Below are 20,221 nucleotides of genomic sequence, written 5' to 3' on the forward strand. Positions count from 1 at the left end.
ATTGGTAATGGGGAAAATATCTTTATGTGGTATGATAATTGGCATCAATTAGGACCCTTGTGTTATGTTTTAACACCGAGGGAAATAAATAATGCTGGTTATCATATTAAGGACAAAATCAGAGATGTGATATCTAATGAGAACTGGAATTGGCCGATTGATTGGATTAGAAGTATTCCTCGGCTTGCTGAATATCCTGTCCCTAGACTTGTTAGGGAAAAGAAGGATGCTGTTTTTTGGTTAAACAAGAATGGAGTTCCTGTTCCTTTTGCTGTGAATCAAGTTTCCAAAACTCTTATTGTTCACGAGATGAAAGTTGGCTGGTATGATCTTGTTTGGTTTCAACAGAGAATTCCAAATCATTGCTTCATCCTCTGGTTGGCTATTCTTGGAAGACTTAGAACTCAAGACAGAATGGAAAAATGGAAATCAGGGTGTAATTTCAGGTGTGCTTTCTGTAATAATCAAAGTGACTCCCATTGTCATATTTTTTTTTAATGTAAATTTTCTCAGGAAGTGTGGAGTAATGTGAAGAGGAGGGTCAATATCATTCATAAGGAAGGTAATTGGTTTGAGATCATTGATGAATTGCAAGTGACATTAAAAAGGAAGAACATTGAGAATTTTATAAAGAAAAGTGCTCTTGCTGCTACAGTCTATCATATTTGGAATGAAAGAAATAAAAGACTGTTTGGAAAAGAAACTAATTCCATTGAACTTGTGTTTCATAGAATTATGGAAGATGTTAGATTGAAGTTATTTGGTCTCAAATATGGTTATTTGGGGTTGAATGCTGAAATTTGTAAACACTGGAATATCCCAATTAAAAATGTTAATGGACCTGATGGGGATTGATTTGAATTACAAATTTGTTAACAGAAATGGTTGGCAGGGGAGCTGCCATGGAGAAAGGAAGGTGAAAAGAAGGAAGGATTGTAATAAAAATGTGAATTTAATAAATTGGGAGAAAGGGTATTCTGGTCTTTTTTGGAATATCAATAAATTGGAAGAAGTTACAGTGAACTACTTGTTACCTATTGGTTTTGATTCTATGGTTTGGTTGGAGGTTTGGCGGGAGAATGAGCTGAGAAATAAAAACTTATGGTGTCGATTTCTTGTTCAGGGGTTTATCGAGAATTGGGTTGATGCTGATATGATTGATTTCACAGGGTATTTTGGTCAATTTTGGCGGGAAAATAAAATGGAAGAATCTTTTGTTAATTGCTTCTTCAGTTATGTTATTGGTGTCATGAACAACATGGAGGATTGGAAGAAGATTGATTTGAAGAATAATTATTGCTGGGAGATCTTTATTGAACAGGGGCTGATCGAGAATTGGGGGAAAGACTTTGCGATTAGGTGTCTTATAAGCATGGCCGACAATTGTGAGTTTTTATGGATGGAAAGCAGAAGGCGGTGGAGTAATGATCAGCGAAATCTGGGTTCAAATGAGACAGATAATAAGCAAGGGCAATTTGGGAATTTTCCTGGTTTTGAAGATTTTTGCTGCTGGAGTGAGATTAATGGTGGTTGTTTAGATTCACAAAGGGTTTGGAATGATACTATTGGGAGTATTTTTTCTTTTTATTTAAGAAATAGGAGGCAGGGGCAATATGGTCATAATTATGTGAAGGATGACGAAATTTATCCTTTTATGGTTCATCTTTGGAGCTTGGCTGTTAAGGGGCAAAATCGGAATTATTGGAGATGGACGAATTCTGTTGTCCATGAAGGAGTTCATTTCCAATATTTTTACAAGGAATTGACGCTCATGGGACTTTTACCAATTTTTCCCTTAAAATTGGATTGCAACTCGGTTTAATCCCGAGTATCATTTGGTTTAGGCCTTATGATGTGGTCAAATTTCATCAATATTTGGAATTTTTTTTCATTTATTGTGATTTTCCGCCTTGGAAACAAGGTGTGTATTCTCAAGGATTTGACGGGTATGGGATTTTTATTACTTTTTCCCTTAAAAGTAAAGTGCATCTCGGTTTGATCCCGAGTTTCATTTGGTTAATTCCTTATGAAGTGGAAGTTTATCATATTCATTTGAGGTTTCTCAATTGTTATGATATCCCGTCTTGGAAACAAGGCGTGTATATAAAAGGAATTGTCGGGCTTGGGATTTTTATCGCTTTTTCCCTTAAAAGTGAATTGCATCTCGGTTTGATCCCGAGTTTCATTTGGTTAAATCCATATGAAGTGGAATTTTATCATTTTCAATTGGGGTTTCTCAATTGTTATGATTTTCCGTCTTGGAAACGAGGCGTGTATATAAAAGGAATTGACGGAAGGATATTTAATTATATCCTTAATTTTTTTGGCAATTTATTGCTAGAGGGTTCAATTCCCGAAAATAATTGGTTTAATCCTATTTGTTTAGGGTCAAATCTTGGTTCAATTCCAAGTGATATAGTCAAGTGGTTTGCCCCTTTTTTCCAAAAAAGGATGATTTTTTCCGGTTCAAATCCGGAGCTTTTAGTCGGGTGGTTTTCTTTCTTTTTCCATAAAAAGAATTTAAATCTTGGTTCAATTCCAAGTAGTTTAGTCATGTGGTTGGCCCCTTTTTTCCAAAAAAGGATGAATTTATCCGGTTCAAATCCGGGAATTATAGTTTGGTTTTTCAACTTTTTCCGTAAAAAGTTCAAAAATCTTGGTTCAAATCCAACTAATTTAGTTGGTGGGTTTTATGATTTTATCCATAAAAAATCAAGAGATGGAAAAAGTGTCAAAGAGATGAGGATGTTGAATATTGAAGATGGCAAATGGAATGGAAAGAGGAAGAATCAAAGTGAACAAAGATGTTTGGATGAAGATTGCAAAAAGTGGAAGATTGTGAATAGAAAAAAAAAAGAGAGGATGATAGTTTGGCTTTTTATAGCAATAAACTTTTGAGATGCATAAAAGATAATAAAGACAAAAGAATTGTGAGAAGAATGAAGATGGTTATGGTGGTTGTTATTGGGAATTGGAAAAGTAACATGATTTGCATTTTCTTGTGGGACACATGGGATAAGTTTGTTCATAGAATTTGTGTTATTTTACACTCATGGATGAGGAGTATATATAGAGATTGCATTTTTGAAGTTTGGAAGGAAAAAAGGCGAGTTCATTTCAAGAGGGAAAGGAATTTTGAAGACCACTCCGGGTTGTGGAGTTGGGATAGAATAAAATGTATTTTCTTTGGATACTTTGTTGCTAGGGTTAGCCTTTGGTTTTGGTATTTACTTGACATTTGGATTTTGGTCATTTTTGGGGTTTGTCCAAAAGTGACATAACTCTTGTTTTTCTTTTTTTGAATTTATAAAATCTTTGCCGAGGCTTCGGCCTTTTTCCCAAAAAAAAAAACCCCAAACCCTAAACCCCAAACCCTAAACCCTAAACCCTAAACCCTAAACCTTAAACCCTAAACCCTAAACCCTAAAACCCTAAAACCCTAAACCCCTAAACCCCTAAAATCCTAAACCCTAAACCCTAAACCCTAAACCCTAAACCCTAAACCCTAAACCCTAAACCCTAAACCCTAAACCCTAAACCCTAACCCTAAACCCTAACCCTAAACCCTAAACCCTAAACCCTAAACCCTAAACCCTAAACCCTAAACACTAAACCCTAAAACCCTAAACCCTAAAACCCTAAACCCTAAACCCTAAACCCTAAAACCCTAAACCCTAAAACCCTAAACCCTAAACCCTAAACCCTAAACCCTAAACCCCTAAACCCCTAAACCCTAAAACCCTAAACCCTAAACCCTAAACCCTAAACCCTAAAACCCTAAACCCTAAACCCTAAACCCTAACCCCCAAACCCTAAACCCCAAACCCTAAACCCTAAACCCTAAACCTTAAACCCTAAACCCTAAACCCCAAACCCTAAACCCTAAACCCTAAACCCTAAACCCTAAGCCCTAAGCCCTAAGCTTGAATCCCTACACCCTAAACCCTAATCCCTAAACCCTGAACCCTAAACCCTAAACCCTAAACCCTAAACCCTAAACCCTAAGCCCTAAGCCCTAAACCCTAAACCCTAAACCCTAAGCCCTAAACCCTAAACCCTAAATCCTAAACCCTAAACCCTAAACCTCAAACCCTCAACCCCAAACCCTAAACCCTAAACCCTAAACCCTAAACCCTAAACCCATGTCAAAATCTTTCATGGAGATTGAAGTTTTTTTCTTTAGCTAAAGAGGATATTGGAAATTTTTTGGAAGATTTAAAAGACAATTTGAGGAATCATCTCAAGAATTTTGTGATGGATAATGGGCTTAATTTTTGGAGCTTATGGGTTCTTCAAGTGAAGATTGGAAAGAAGTTTATCAATTGGTTTTTGAAGAAGATTGAAAAGTATTGCATGAAGAGTAAAGCTCAAAGATCAAAGTTGATTGCTATTCTTGGATTTAGTCCGGTTTGGAGAATTTTGAAAGTTTTTGATGTTTTGATTGATTTGGCCAATGATTCTCTTGATTTGGAAGTTCCTTGGATGTTTTGTAAGATTGGCATTATTCAAATCTTGGATTATTTGTTTGAGTATGAGGCCATTTTTTGGGGTTTGGTTTGGTGGAGGATTAAAGGTTACTTGAAGATTGAAGATTTTGAAGATATTATGAGATGGAAGACTTTTGATATTGAGCTCATTCTCTATTTCTTTGAAAGCTATGATTGGTTTCACTCTTTGCTTTGGAGTTGGACATGGAAGTGGATTGGTTGGTTTATGTTAGATAGGTCTTTTTGTTCTTTTAAAATTAATGTTTAGTTTAGTTTTTTGTAGTTTGTTAGGTTTTTTGTAGCTTGTTTTTTTGGGTGGTTCCCTCTCTCCTTTTGTAATGTTTTTTTCTTTTCAATAAAATTTGCCAAGGGGTTTCCCCTTTTATCCAAAAAAAAAAAAAAAACTAAACCCGGTAGGATGATTGGACTCATATTATGTTGGCATTCCAACCCTAAACCCCTAACGCTAAACCCTAAACCCTAAACCCCTAACGCTAAACCCTAAACCCTAAACCATAAACCCTAAACCCTAAACACTCTGAGGTTGCTACTTCAGATCTAGGCTTGTGATGGTCCAAAATGTCATAAAGCTTCTGTCTAAGAGTTTTTGGTGAAGCCCCTTTGTCATAAACCCTAGCCCTAGAGTGTTTTGGGCCTATAGCTCCTTGGCTTCACGTAAAGTTTGCCACTTTATGTGAGGGTTAGATTGTAGAAGAGTGGATCTATGTATTGGAGCCCCTGCATGGCTCGAAAAGTCTCTGTATGGATTGAGAACTGGAGAGAGACTCGGCGAGTCACATGGGTGTACTCGACGAGTTGTTGGAAAATAAGCATGGACTCGGCGAGTTGGAAGAACAACTCGGCGAGTTTGTTGAAGATTGCCTTGGACTCGGCGAGTCTGTTCTTGAACTCGACGAGTCTGGTCGCGGAACCCTAACCTCTTCTGGTTAAAGTCGCGAATCAGTGAGTCGAGGGGTGACTCTGTGAGTTGAGCAGGATGGGACTCTGAGATCGTTGGACTCAACGAGTATTTGGGTGACTTGCGAGTTGAGTCGTGTTCTAAGAGTTTTCAGAGTATAAGGACTCGACGAGTCAACGGGTTGACTCGGCGAGTAGAGTCAGTCAAGAAGTTTAACTTTGTCCTGGACTTTGACTTTGAACTTCAAGGGTGTTATGTTAATTGGTTATTTATGTCAATGGTCCATTGATGGCAATAGGTGTTGGAGTTTGGAGCAGTGCTTCGGGGGTGTGCTTATGTGGTTCGGTTCTTCATTTCACGTGAGTTATCCTCACTGTACAAACTCCTTGCGAGTTTTACACATCTAGTCCCTCCTTCTCATAAACTCTTCAATTTTAATCCAACATTTCCCTTTTTACCCCCTGATTCCATAAATTCATTACAATTAAAGTCCAAAATTTACCAAATAGCCCCTGCCCTCCGAAATCTTTACAATTTAAATCATGAACTTACACATTTAACCCCCAAAAATCCAAAATTACATCAATTGGCTCCGTGACACGCTTACTCTGCTAAATATTATTTGTTTTGGAGCTATAAATCTTTATCTATTTATTTATTCAATAATCGGGATGTTACAAATCTCCCCCAGTTAAATTAGATTTCGTCCTCGAAATCATTCCTTACCATCCCTTATACGCCCGACAACTTGAACGACGTGGACACAAGCCCAAGCATGACCCCAGCCGTCCAACCCAACAAAGTTATTTCAACCAATCATATCGTATATGCAACCACCAAGTTTTTACCTCAAGCAAATACTACAACCGATCTGTAGTCACACATCACTTTCGATCTCTGTCGTCTAACACTCGCTAACTCCATGCGTGTTGTGATCCTTCTCAAACCAAATGAACCGACCCTTCCAGGTCCACAACATCAGATGCCAACCACAACCACTCAAAATAAAATCCATCAGGGATCTAAAATCTCAACTCATCTATCCTCTACACAACTAGGGCCAACTTAAACTCAAGAGTCTGTTTTGACAACGAAATTAGTACCACTCACATTCAATCTGACACTCTACTCATGACCCATGATCCGCGAATCTACGTGTACATTACTTCTCCAGTTCCTTCCTACTTGCGACAACCCCTCCCCAGTCCGAGATATAATGTATCTCGACCATCATGGAGACCTCAGTCTCGCCCGTGGCCCAACCACTAGGTTCCCAAGGACTCAGTTGGTAGGGCTACCCAAGCCTAAGAACTCTTATGTGTCATGCTCTAACTAGGGAATACTACGGATTACCGTAGTTTTACAATACTCTCACACTGACTCTTGAATGCTACAGCTCCCCGCAAGTTAACATCACTTACCCACTCATCCGTGAATGCTACGGCTCCCCGCAGGCTTACATCACTCTCTCACTCGCCATGGGCTCTCCCCATGGTTTTCCTCTGATTTTACAAAGTGATTACTCTCACCTGGATCCTTCCACTCTCTTACCACCCCAAAATCTCATTATTAAGCCATTACCATATTGTGCTCATTGAACTCATGCTCCGCGATCCATCATGGACAGGTGCACCAACCCTTTTCTGACGATAATTGTGGCAACAACGCACTTTCTCTCGATACAATTCACATTATTGAACAATCGCCGTCCGAACAATCAGTTGATGGGTTCCCACTGGAACAATAATTACCCGGTACCCCACTTTCATCTCATAAACTCGAGTCTCAAAATAGTCCAACGACTTAGGTCATCATACTCGGACACCCCGATAAACCATCACCGAGTCCCGCGTTTGCTTGACTCAACCTCTGATCTCCCACTCACGGCATCATACTCGAATGTCGCGATACACTATTATAGGATCTCCTAATGTCTTGCTACGAACCTTGATCTTCTTCTCGCATAACTCATAACCTCGAAATATTCCACTCACAAATGGAACAAATTGATGATTCGCCCAACAAAATACCTCGTTCTCCCCCACTTAGAGTTCGAACTGTCGCCCAATGTCACACCCAATCAACTTCACTATAGACTGGCTCTCCAGATGTATCATTCCCAACCCAGGGAACGTACCACACAGCACTCGATGACTTCCGGAAAAATAACCAAATAACTCCAAGTACCCCGATCCCATATGAAAATTCCGGATTCCTCCCCATGTGACTGCCTTTAATCACCCAGAACCTCGTCTGGTTGCACTTACACTTAATTCGATGGTCCTAGAATAGAACGATCTCCTTCCCTGGAGATACTGGACTATCACATACTTCATTCTCAGAATCCTCAATCATCACCCCACTGCAAGATTCGACATAGCACGAGAGACCTCACCCCCACAGTCGATCTATTGCATAGCCACGAAGGTCGACAACTCAATATACTCCTCTCGTTTCCCTGAAACAATTGTTGATATACGACGTACCAAACTCAAACAAGGCATACTCGAACCCTCGCTGTCACATTCCCCACTGATAACTTCTTCCCGGCATAAGAATGTAATCCAATGCTCTCTTACAACAAAATTACTCTTGGTGCCGATATCGCAACTCTCTGGTACCCCACAGGGACTTCTTTTATTCTCCGACATCATAAACTCACGCACCCATCCTCTAAAAATGGGAAAAGGGATAAATAGTCCTCAAATAGAAACTTGGCATTACAGGAAATCGCCCGACCCCTCAACTCAAACTGCAACCCTCCACGGTGCATCATCTCCACCCTTATTTGAGTCTTGTGACTCCAACTAGCACCTCACCAGTCAAAACCCTTCGAGATCTAAACTCAGATTTGCTCACCCCGAGCATACCCCATTAAAATCAATAGGCATGGCCCTCTGGCCCCACAACCTCCCATATCTAATCTCAGACTACTCAAACACAACATGATAATTGGTAAAACCAGAAACACTAATCTTCACGAATCATGGTACTCGAACCATGTGATCACCTCTCAATCTACTCTGAGTCATGGTACTCGAACCATGTGATCAACTCTTAATCCGCTCTGATTCATGGTACTCGAACCATGTGATCACCTCTCAATCTGCTCCAAATCATGGTACTCAAACCATGTGATCACCTCTCAATCTGCTCTAAATCATGGTGCTCGAACCATGTGATCACCTCTCAATCTGCTCTGAAACATGGTACTCGAACCATGTGATCACCTCTCAATCTGCTACTTAGAACCTTCAGAATGCTCCCTGCATCTAGTATGGGTCCTATGCTTTCAGTAGTACGGGCCCATACTACCTGCCACATCTACCCATACTTCCACACGAACCATCCTAGAGTTCCTAAGTAGCTGCTCAACCTTCTCGATCACCAATCTCGATACGCGTGCTCACTCCCCAGCGAAATGTTCTACCCTGTCAACGTACTAATCTGACCATGATCACTCCCTAGGCTCTTCCTAGGTCCTCATACTTCTCCGCCATTAGCTGCTGAAGAGCTCCTAATGATGCCAGTCATCTACCTCCTGAATATCATCATATTCACTTAGTAGCTGACTCCCATCATCGAGAGTTCCACAAAGCACAAAGCAAGCAGCATTCGGGCATCGAATAATCTCTAGTAGCATGTAAAACCACTCTAGGTTATTATCCCACTTGCTCTGCTCAAACTCGAAGGGCATCATCGAACTCCATCAACTTCGCCCCATGCGGCATCTATCCACCCTCCCAGTAGACTCCTCAAATGCTCGTCTAGGTATCTCTCCTAGATTACTCCTCGACTCAAGACACTCTCTAAAAGATTCCTACCAGGCTTCTACTCAGTACATTCAGGGAAAAATAGCGGATAGTATCAATTAATAGCATCCCCTAGGCTAAGGCATCATGAATTAGGCAACTCTAACCCTAATTTCTGAAATACCTAGCCTATCATCTAGCATGCAGCTCTAATATCTCATAAACATCTCATAATAGAAACAATTCATAGTATTTTGGGAAATCACCGTTCGGCTCTGGCTGATTGTACACACTGCTCCATCTTGTTTTCTCTTTAAAACTCTTACTCGTTTTAGAAAAATCATTTCTTTTTAGAAAATTTTCTCAAATCCTCAGTTTGAGTTCAGAGATAACCGAGAGCACATCTGAATCCTTCAAACCAAGGCTCTGATACCAACTTGTAACACCGTGATTTTTCAAATAATTTTTTTTTTCATTTTAAATTACAAAAATTCTCATAATACATTCCACGAAAATCCCAATAATCAATTAACGAAACACAATTCCATAATAGTTTAATTAATAATCCAGGATCCTCCAAAAGATAACTCTTTATCTCGTGTGTACAATCGAACCGTCGCCTTCCCGTGATCCTGAGAAACACCTGAAACACATAACACATAACACTGTAAGCACGAAGCTTAGTGAGTTCCCCAAAATACCACGCAAAGGTAATTAGCCACTCAAGGCTATAACTATGTAAGACCCTCTTGGTCAATGTGTCTCAGTGGGACCCTCCGGTCCCACAACTCTGACGGATCCTCCGATCCTAACTCTGAGGACCCTCTGGTCCTAGCTCTGTAAACTCATAATAATACATATCATAAAACACAGACATAGTGTAGGATATCACAATACTCAAATAAACATATATGATCAACATAGACACAGATTACTATAACAACATAAGTCACAAAGACAGTATGCACGATAAAACATAACACATTATAAACAAATAAGACCCTCCGGTCGATAATGTACTAAGACCCTCCGGTCTATATGTACTGAGACCCTCCGGTCAATAATGTGCTAAGACCCTCCGGTCAATAGTGTAAATAAGACCCTCCGGTCACACCCTAACTCTGTGAACCTTCCGGTTCTAACTCTGTGAACCTTTCGGTTCTAACTCTGTAAACATGCACAACATAAATCACATAGAAATAATGCAGTGCAACACATAACATACATAGCATACAAATACTCTATCACATAACTATGGTTACCTACTCAAGGTAAAGTATAGTGAGAAGACTCACCTCGGCTGGCGAGCAGATCCTATGAATGATGTTGTACTCCGGCCTCTATCACTGTGCCAATCCCACATTTAACCCCATTAGGATCTAAGACTAAAGCTTCACATATTAGGTCTAAATATTGTCCACTAACTCAGTCCATAAATAACTCAAGCCCATTGGGCCCACAAAGGCCCAATTCTAAATGCATATACAAAAGTCCACTAATGGCCCAACTTTGGCCCAATTTTCCAAATTGGGCCCAACCCTCATATAGGCCTTACCCTAAAGCCCATTTAAATATCTAATCCACATGATTACTCTTGGATGGCCCATCAATAGCCCAATCGCCAAAACCCAATAGAAAGGCCCAACTCAAGGCCCAAGCAAAATTAGGGTTTTCACATAAAATGACAATTAGGGTTAAGTGTTTCTCACTTAACCCATTAAGGACTTAACCCATTATGTTGGAGATCAATTTTCGTTCACTTGTCACGGGTGGAGGAATTTATTTGTCATTCAAGAACCCGTGTATCGGGAATTATCGGTGGAGTTTTTCTCTACCGTATGCTTCGAGGAACGCACCCTTGATTTCACCTACAACCGGGCACTTGTGTTTCGTTTGGGTGGTGTATATCGAAAGTGTAGTCTTCGGGAATTTGCTTGGCGTATGGGGCTCTATACAGAAGTGGAGACGCAATCCCCATTTTTCATTCCTTTCTTGCTTGGATGTGTTCGAGATTTTGCTCCCGCTACTTTGGATGTGCAGTTCTGGCGGGGCATTTCTAACCAGGAGTACAACACTCGTGACTCGAGTGAGTCACAAATTTGGAATCCTGTTTTCCGATTTTTGCACCGCCTTATCACTTTTTCAATAAATCACAAGCATCATGGTGATAAAGTCCCCATTCAGAATCTATTTTATTTATGGACTCTTATTACCCCGGGAGTTTGTTGTGATTTACCTTATATGTTGGCGAGGTTCATGGGGAAGAAAGCGGCCAATTCTAGGTTTGGGAGCTCGATTACTAGGGGGGGGGCATTTGGTTACTCGCCTGGCTAGGTCATATCATATTTTGACCCATGACTTTGTGAGGAATCTTACTCGATTCCCGGACACAGACTTGACCATTCAAGTCTTGGGTGTTATGCGAGCGGTGGTGAATATCGGGGGTCGTTTTGTTATACCGCCCGATAGATGACGAGCAGGAGGAGGTGCAGCCGGGACAGCAACCACCAGCCAGACCGCGGCGTCGGAATGTGCGGGCTAGAGGTGAAGTCGAGAGAGAACGTGCTGCTTCGCAGTATGTACAGGGAGTGCCCACCGACCCTTTTCAGAGTCGGGTGGGAACGTATTTGGATAATCTACGGGGGCATGCCATTTGCCATACCCAGCTTACTGAGGGTATTTATTCGCATTTGGGTGTGACCCGACCACCTTCTACGCCACCACAGTATCCCTATTTTCCGACATGGGAGGAGCTATGGCGTCCGCAGAATGACGGGGCAGGGCCAAGTGGAGCACAAGATCAAGATGATGATTGATTTCTTTTGTTTTGTTTTTGAGTAGTTTTTTTTATGTTGAATTTGGTGTGTGATGTAAAACATTATTAAACTATGATGTTACTTTTTAATTTCTTTTGGGTTGTCCTTTTTTTTTTCAGATTAGCATTGGAATTCTAAGGAGCATAAAAGGTTAACTTTCGAGTCGTGTTTGTCTAGTCAAGGAAGCTTAGAGTCGTGAGTCGGAACACACGATTCAAGATAAGTGTGGGGTGTATTAGGAGAGAGGTTATAGTTGGGAAATATATTTGCATAGCAGTGTCTGAAACCATTTAAAGAAATTCAGCATTTTGGTGTTCGCGGTTTCAACCCATATCACGACGTGGCCAATTACCTGCCACGACGTGACCCAGTTTATCATTGCCCATATTTTTCCTTACAAATACCCACTTTGAAGAATTATAGTTTCGAGTCATGTTCGTGGTTTATTTACGTATTCAACCAGTTCTACACCAAGTTTCTATTTTTGGAAGTCCAATCGCACGTTTTCCACACTTTTGGAGATGCTCACGCCACTATCCCAGGGGAGTTTGTTCCCTTTTCTCCCTTTTCTTTAATTTTGATTTATTTTTATGAATACAATGAGGGCATTGTATGAAATAAGTGTGGGGTAGGGGTAGAAAAAGTAAGTTGCTAGAAAATCATAGAATTTGATAGTAAAAAGTGAAAATTTTGAATAAATTGAATCTAGTAATAATAATTTGAGCTATAATTGCTAGGATTATTTGGGATAATCCGATGAAAGTTCAAATGTTTAGTTGAGCCAATACACGTTATATTGCATTTGTGGCCTCCCTTATTTTAGTGAAATCATGGAGCAAAAACACAACCCCGCTTGGTTTGAGGGATGCAATATGTTTAGCAGCCTAAACCTGAAATGTATCTAGGAAAATTATTATCATTAACCGATAAAGGTTGAGGTTGAGCGCCTCTGCTTAAGCATGTAGGTTTTGAGTGAAAAGAAAAAAAAAGTGAGGTACATGTAAAAAACGAAAGAATTACGAGAAAAGTGTGAAGAATTTTGGAGCAAATAAAGTGAAGATCAAAAGATCAAAATTCCAAGAAATTCAAAAGTTGAAGATACCAGAAATCAATTCAAATAAGGTGGTGAATTCAAAGAGATCAAATGTCAAAGAAATGAAGAATTCCAAAAGAGCTCTATAGTGGTATCAATGATTGTAATTCTAGATTATGTATGCTTAGGTTGCTCAATTAAAAATATCTTTAGGATAAGGAGGTTTTCTGAGGATGGATTCGGAGGGTTGCATAAAATGAGCATTGTTCGGAAAAAGTGGGCGAGTGTTTATGAAGATTGTGAGTATTTAAAGTATGGGGGGTACTTTAGGAAAATTTTAGACACAAAAGCAGGCGTTGAGGTCTTTGCATAATGGCTGAACTAGAGTCGGATTGTTCTGTGTGGTGTTAGTAATTAAGAATTAAGTTTAAATTTGCTTGAGGGCAAGCAAAGCCTAAGTGTGGGGTATTTTGATATTGCCATATTTATACTTATTTTTAGGCAATATTTAAGTACATTTTTATTAATAAAGTGGTAATATGTTTAGAATAATGATACTTATGACTTTCAATTGTTATTTTCAGTCAATATAAAGGATTTTCGAAGAGATGGACCAAAAATGCCAAAATCTGGAACATGGGAGGCTTGAAAGACAAGAAAATAATAAATTCATGATAGACACTCAATTCACGACGTGGCGATGAAGCCCACGACGTGGTACGGGTGTTCCAGAAGATAAACATCGCGACGCGGAGGATTTCCTTGAAGGATACGGATTGCTTGAAGCCCACGACGTGGCACATCTGGCCACGACGTGGCGCGGGTTTTTGAGGATTATATAAGCCCTCCTGATTATTACGAAAGGGAGAAGCTTTTGGCAGAAGAAAAGAGTTCCAGGAGACGATTAAGAACGAAAGAAAGGTTCTGGAAGAGGGTTTTCAACACCAAAAGAAGTAAAGGTTTATATTTTAGTTAAATAAGAACATGTCTTTCATTAGTTTTAGCTGTTTTGGTTTAGTTGCTATGATAAGCAGTTGAATCTAGCTACTCTTGTTTAGCTAGATGAAGCTTTGAACTTATGAATAGTTATATGCTTATGGATTGAGTTCAGTTGGTAAAAATTGCTTTTGTTTGATTTGTATAACCTAGCATGCTATTATTTGTCTATCTAATTGCTTGATTGCATGTTCTGTGTAGCTTAGTGACCATTAAACTGCATGAACCTGTTTACCTAATGATTTAGTGAACATTGAATTATTAGAGCTGGGATTGACCAATCTTAGTTAGTAATTAGAATAAATAAAGCTTAGCCGTGCTAGAGAACGTGTATTGTGACCATAATTGCGTTTATACAACAAATCTTACATAACATATTTACATTCATAATTAGTTCTGTGTTTAATTATGTGTGAACATACATGGTTTGACATGAATTAGTTAATTATTGGTAAGATAGAACTAAATTACTAATACAACTAAAAACCAACTTAATAATCCGTAATCATTAGCTAGCCATAAGGGAGAAGTGGATTCAAACTAAACAAGAGTGTGTTTTTATTTATTGAATTTGATTTAAGTTCATCTGATCTTGTAAAACCAGATAAAACCCCTTATTAAACTTGTTAATAAATTAGGTTAATTTAATAGTAAGTAAATTAATTAGAACACCGTTCCCTGTGATCGACACCCGACTTACCCAAGCTATACTGTAATCTGACTAGGTACACTGCCTATAAGTTCATAGTTAGTTAAGTTTGTTAGGTTATAAATATTAAAATTAGTGAGTACTTTTGTGCACATCAAGTTTTTGGCGCTGTTGCCGGGGAACAGCTTAGTTTTTAGCTTATTTATTTATTTGCATTAAATTGATCGATCCTTCTTGTGGTGTAAAAACCCACAAAAAGTTAATTTTTCAACAAAATAATTTTTTCTGTTATTCTCAGAGTCCACGACGTGGCATCACTCTGGCCACGACGTAGACAGTTAAAAACTAGAATTTTTAGTTTGAAGTTAGTTTTTCTTATTTTAGTTCAGTTTTACGTTTTTAGTTTAGCAAGTTGCAGGAGTTCATGACTAGAAGCTCAACCACACACTTGGTGCCACCACTGGAAGACCCCGAGTCTGCACTTCACAAGAAAAAGATGCCCCTGCAAGAACTCAAGTCAGCTTTTTCTAGGAAGTCGGGAAAGAAGACAGGAGAGTCAAGTTCATCTATGAAGCACAAGAGCAATCTTGAGCATTTGGATCATACACCCGTCCAGACCGAGTCCGAAAGCGATACCGAGCCAGAATTTGAAGAACACACAAGCGAACCCGAGAACGAGCCAAGGAACGAGATGGCAGCGATTGAAGAAATGTCCATGGGAGCTTACAAGAAGCGGATCCGAGAAGATATGGGTCCCGGTTTAGTCCAACCTGCAATACCTGCCATTGCCACATTCGAGCCGAAGGGACACATATTGACCGCACTGAAGGACATCCCATTTTTCGGGAAAGATCATGATGATGCTTTTAAGCATCTAGATGAAGTCAATGACATTGCGGATTACTTCAATGTCCCAAATGTCAACAGAAACACAGTCTTGCTTAGGATGCTTCCCATCACTTTCAAAGGAGCCGCTAAGGAGTGGTTGAAAGCACTCCCACCGGGTACAATCACCACTTGGGCTCAAATGCATGAGCAATTACTGGACCAGTTTTGCCCGCCATCTAAGATAGCCAAACTCAAGAAGGCAATAGCCAACTTTGAGCAACAGCCGGGGGAGTCACTATACGAAGCATGGGAGCGGTACAAGGGCTTGCTCAGAAATTGCCCTCAACATGACCTAAATGTGCAGCAAGAGATGTCAATATTTTATGATGGGGTCAATGTGATGACAAGACAACTCCTTGATTCTCAAGGACCGTTGACAAAGAAAAATCCAAGGGAGGTTAAGGAGCTAATTGAAGAATTCGCGAAACACTCTCGCGAATACCACAACCCAAGGCAAGATGGAATCAAAGGCGATGGAGGGGCCCAAACTACAGAAATTGCAACGGTCATGGCCATGCTAAATAACATGGATCGCAGGATAACACAAATGGACCATTCGATACATGCCATAAGAGTGGGGTGCGAGAGATGCAGTGGTCCACACTTGACCAAGGACTGCAATATAGATGAGTTTGGGAACAGAAGAGCTCAAGTGTGCTACTCTAGTGGGGATAAATTTGATGAGGACTGGAGGAAACCGAAGAAGGAGTGGCTGCCATATGAAGAGTATAAGAAGCAAAAAGAAGAGAAATACAGGCAGACAGGTCGAGGCCTTTATCAAAAGGAGCAGTCACCGGCCGAGAAGAAACCCGACCTAAAGACCATTTTGATGAAGTTTATGGAGGCTTCGGAAAAGAGACATGATGCCACTGATTCCGCTATCATGGAACAACAAACTTTGATAAAGAACCAGCAAGCCTCCATCCATAACCTTGAAGTACAATTTGGTCAACTAGCCACTATAGTTCATGAAAAATTGTCCCCGAAGAATCCCAAAGTAAAGACCCAATCTCACGTAATGGCCATCGATACTAAAGAAGATGCAATATCTGAGTTCCTGGAGGCATTAGAGGAAGAACCGCAGCAGCCCAAGAAATCAAGGATCGAAAATGGAGAAAGTGTTGAACCAGGCTCGCCACGACGTGGCACTCCTCTGGCCACGACGTGGCGCATGTCTGATCAAAAGTATTGTGAGCCAGTTCCAGCTTATCATCCACCTTTGCCATTTCCCACCCGAGCTACCCTCAGTCAACTAGAGAAGTAGCATTTGGAGTTTGTAAAGCATGTGAAGGGGATCCAAATTAATACCTCCTTTGTCGAGTCCTTATCCAAATCTCCCGAGAACCAGAAATTACTGCAAGACTTGATAGATACTCGAAGGCAATTAAAGAAGCAATCTACAGCGATTCTAAGTGAACAAACTTCAAAAGCTGTGTTGGGAGAAACACCAGAAAAGATGGGGGATCCTGGACACCTCACTCTTCCATGTGAGTTTGGGAATAAAATGAAGGTTAATACTGTATTCGATTCTGGGGCTAGCATTAATCTAATGCCTTTTTCATTTTATCAAAAATTGGAGATTCAGAAGATGAAGACTACAAAAATGAAGATTCACATGGCGAATCGTTCAGTGACACAACCCCGCGGCATCGTGGAGGATATTTTGGTGAAAATTGAAAATTTTGTTTTTCCAATAGACTTTGTAGTCTTGGACATGAAAGAACATCTGGATGTTCCAGTAATCCTTGGCCGGCCATTGCTTAACACTGCTGGAGCCCTTGTTGATATCCGCGAGTCCAAGCTCACTTTGAGGGTTGGTGTGACATCCCCAAAATCTCGGCCAGAAAAGACCGATTTTCATTTATGCTTTTAAATATTTTCAGAGTAAATCCTTTTGATTTGAAAGAGTTGCGGAATTTGTTCCCAAAAACAAAACATGATAAAACAATGTTTACCGAAGCATTTCATAAAAGAAATGTATTTTCATTATAATCAAAACTCGGGGTGTCATGTTCCGATACAGACCAATAAGCATAAACGAATACATTACAAGTCATATAACAAATATAAACATATGCAGACTTGTAAACAAAACAACTTGATGGTTCATCCATCTCATGCCCTTCCGCCACTTCCTGTAATACAATTTAAAACTGAGTGGGTCAGGCTTGGGAGCCTGGTGAGCATATAGGGTTTTCAACCCACAATAAATATCATATTTAATTTTCACCAACCAACAATAACCCAATTACCCATTCCCGTTATTCTCACTTTAATGTCCCTAAAACAACTAACATAAGGGACCTAGTCTAAGAATATTTCATCGGGGCGACAACACATGCTTCGGGGGTACCTCAGCAATATATGTCAAATAAGGCAACCATGAGGGGGATGGAGTAAAGCGAATGAACACCCAAGTTCATTAACACCTACAGGTGGCGAACCTGCTAATGTTTCCACAAGACTGTCTAGAATAGCCAGTGGTCGTCATCTAAACTCCGCTAGATGACTCAATCAAACAACAACGAGGCCTCTCATCTGTTTATTACACACCAACTGTCTACCCATGTTCTACCCAACATATTAGTAGATAAAAATATACATTTGTATACATAGTTTAAAGAAAACCTGTATAGCATGCTTTAATCAACACATATATCACATAACAGATGAGGCACACACACACATAACACAGATCTCATAAAGAAATAAGCAGATCTATAAGATAGAAGAGAGTGAATACTCATTCACACATAACACAACCAAATATATACACATAGCACGTATTTTTATATAAAATACTTCGTATTATTGTATTAGAAAGAAAATAACTACACACTCACACTTATAAACAACAATATAATTAATACACTCGAACCAAACTCGTATTATTATTGTGTTTAAGAAAGTTAGTATACACTCACTTGATCAGAAGATGATCCGACAGCACTACGGCTTATAGAAGTAGTAATCCACAGCAGATCTGGAAGATCTTCACAAAAATCGAACTTCTCGTGGGCAGAGCTTCGACTCGGGAACCGCACTTCTCGGGATCTTTGGGATCTCGGGACTTGCCTCGGGGCTAGAGTATGATACCGGGGCTTCGGGATAGCTTCGGCACGAAAAACGATGCAAAAGACTAGAGAGAAGAGAAGAAAATGAACAACAAATAAGGCTGTCTTCGGATCCTTTATATAGAGGCTGGAGCCTCGGAGTACGCGGGGCGTACAGGGCTCCGAAATCGTCATTGCATGCGTCATCCGAAGTGTCGACACTATCAGAGTACGCGATAGCGTACTCACGTACGCGGGGCGTACTCCGGATCACACCGGTGACTCGGCTTCGGATAAGGCTTCCGATTTTGAATTAAATATAAATACAAAATGATTAATAAACTTCGGAAATTCATAACTTCTTCATACGAACTCCGTTTTCGACGTTCTTTATATCCACGGAAAGGTGAGACCACGCTCTACGACTTTCGTTTAGACTCCGTAGGCTAATCTTGACTTTATTTTTAATAGGCCGCGACAGAAACTTTCGTTATAAATTCATAACTTCTTCGTTTGACGTCCGTTCTCGCCTAACTTTTTATCGCTTCGATACCAACAATGAGATCTTCGATTCTCATTTAGATTGCTTCGGCTAACAACCGCTCGATCTCAAATCGAGTAAAACAGACTGTATACCGCTAAGCCGGAACTTCGATAAATCATAACTTCCTCATACGAAGTCAGATTTGGGCGTTCTATATATAATTGGAAACCTCGTTTCAATTACTACAACATTAATCAAATATATTAAGTTTATTTTACACTTAAATTTTGACGCTTATTTTTATTCTTAATTAATCAAACCATATAATTAAGCAATTAAGCACAAAACACAAAATACTCAAATAATACAATCTTATTACTTCAAAATGGGTTACAAAGGTCAACCTAGACTATTACATTGCTACAAATGGCAAGCCCGAAACACAGGCGTTACAATTCTCTCCACCTTAGAATGATTCCGTCCCCGAAATCACACATCAACAAACAAATGCGGATAGCGACTCAACATGTCACTCTCCGTCTCCCAGGTGAGATTCGGCCCATTCGCGTTTTTCCATCGGACAAGCACTAACCCAACCATTTTGCGTCGCAACTTCTTAGTCTTTCGGTCAACAATTGCCTCTGGTTCTTCAATCAACCTTTTGTTCTCATCAATTCTCAATTCAGAAATTGGAATTATATCGGGAACTTCTCCCGTGAACTTCCTCAAATAACACACATGAAAGGTGTTGTGAATTCCATTCAGTTCTTCGGGTAGTTCGAGCTTGTAAGCTTGATTCCCAATCCTCTGAAGGACTTTAAACGGTCCAATAAACCTTGGACTCAACTTTCCCCTTTTTCCAAATCTTATAAGTCCCTTCCACGGCGAGACTATAAGCAAAACCGAATCTCCAACCTCAAAAGTCATCGGTCTTCGCTTCTTGTCAGCATAGCTCTTTTGACGATCTTGGGCTGCTAACATTCTTTCCCTAATTATTTTCAACTTTTCAGCAGTTTGATGAACCATCTCCGGTCCCATAAACTGCTTTTCCCCAGCCTCAAGCCAACAAGACGGCGTACGACACTTCTGTCCATACAAAGCTTGAAAAGGTGCCATCTTAATGCTCGAGTGAAAACTATTATTA

The 20,221-nt window shown here is 40.0% G+C and overlaps 1 non-coding gene across 1 annotated transcript; it reads right to left on the minus strand.

Annotated features, from left to right (window-relative positions):
• Positions 1-15,727: 15,727 nt before the first annotated feature.
• LOC111906531 (small nucleolar RNA R71) lies at positions 15,728-15,834 on the minus strand. Its single transcript, XR_002855245.1, has one exon. It is a non-coding gene; the product is annotated as a small nucleolar RNA R71 (small nucleolar RNA).
• Between the last annotated feature and the right edge of the window lie 4,387 nt (positions 15,835-20,221).

This window comes from Lactuca sativa, chromosome 6 (genome assembly GCF_002870075.4).
Source record: "Lactuca sativa cultivar Salinas chromosome 6, Lsat_Salinas_v11, whole genome shotgun sequence".
NCBI classification, from domain to species: Eukaryota; Viridiplantae; Streptophyta; class Magnoliopsida; order Asterales; family Asteraceae; genus Lactuca; species Lactuca sativa.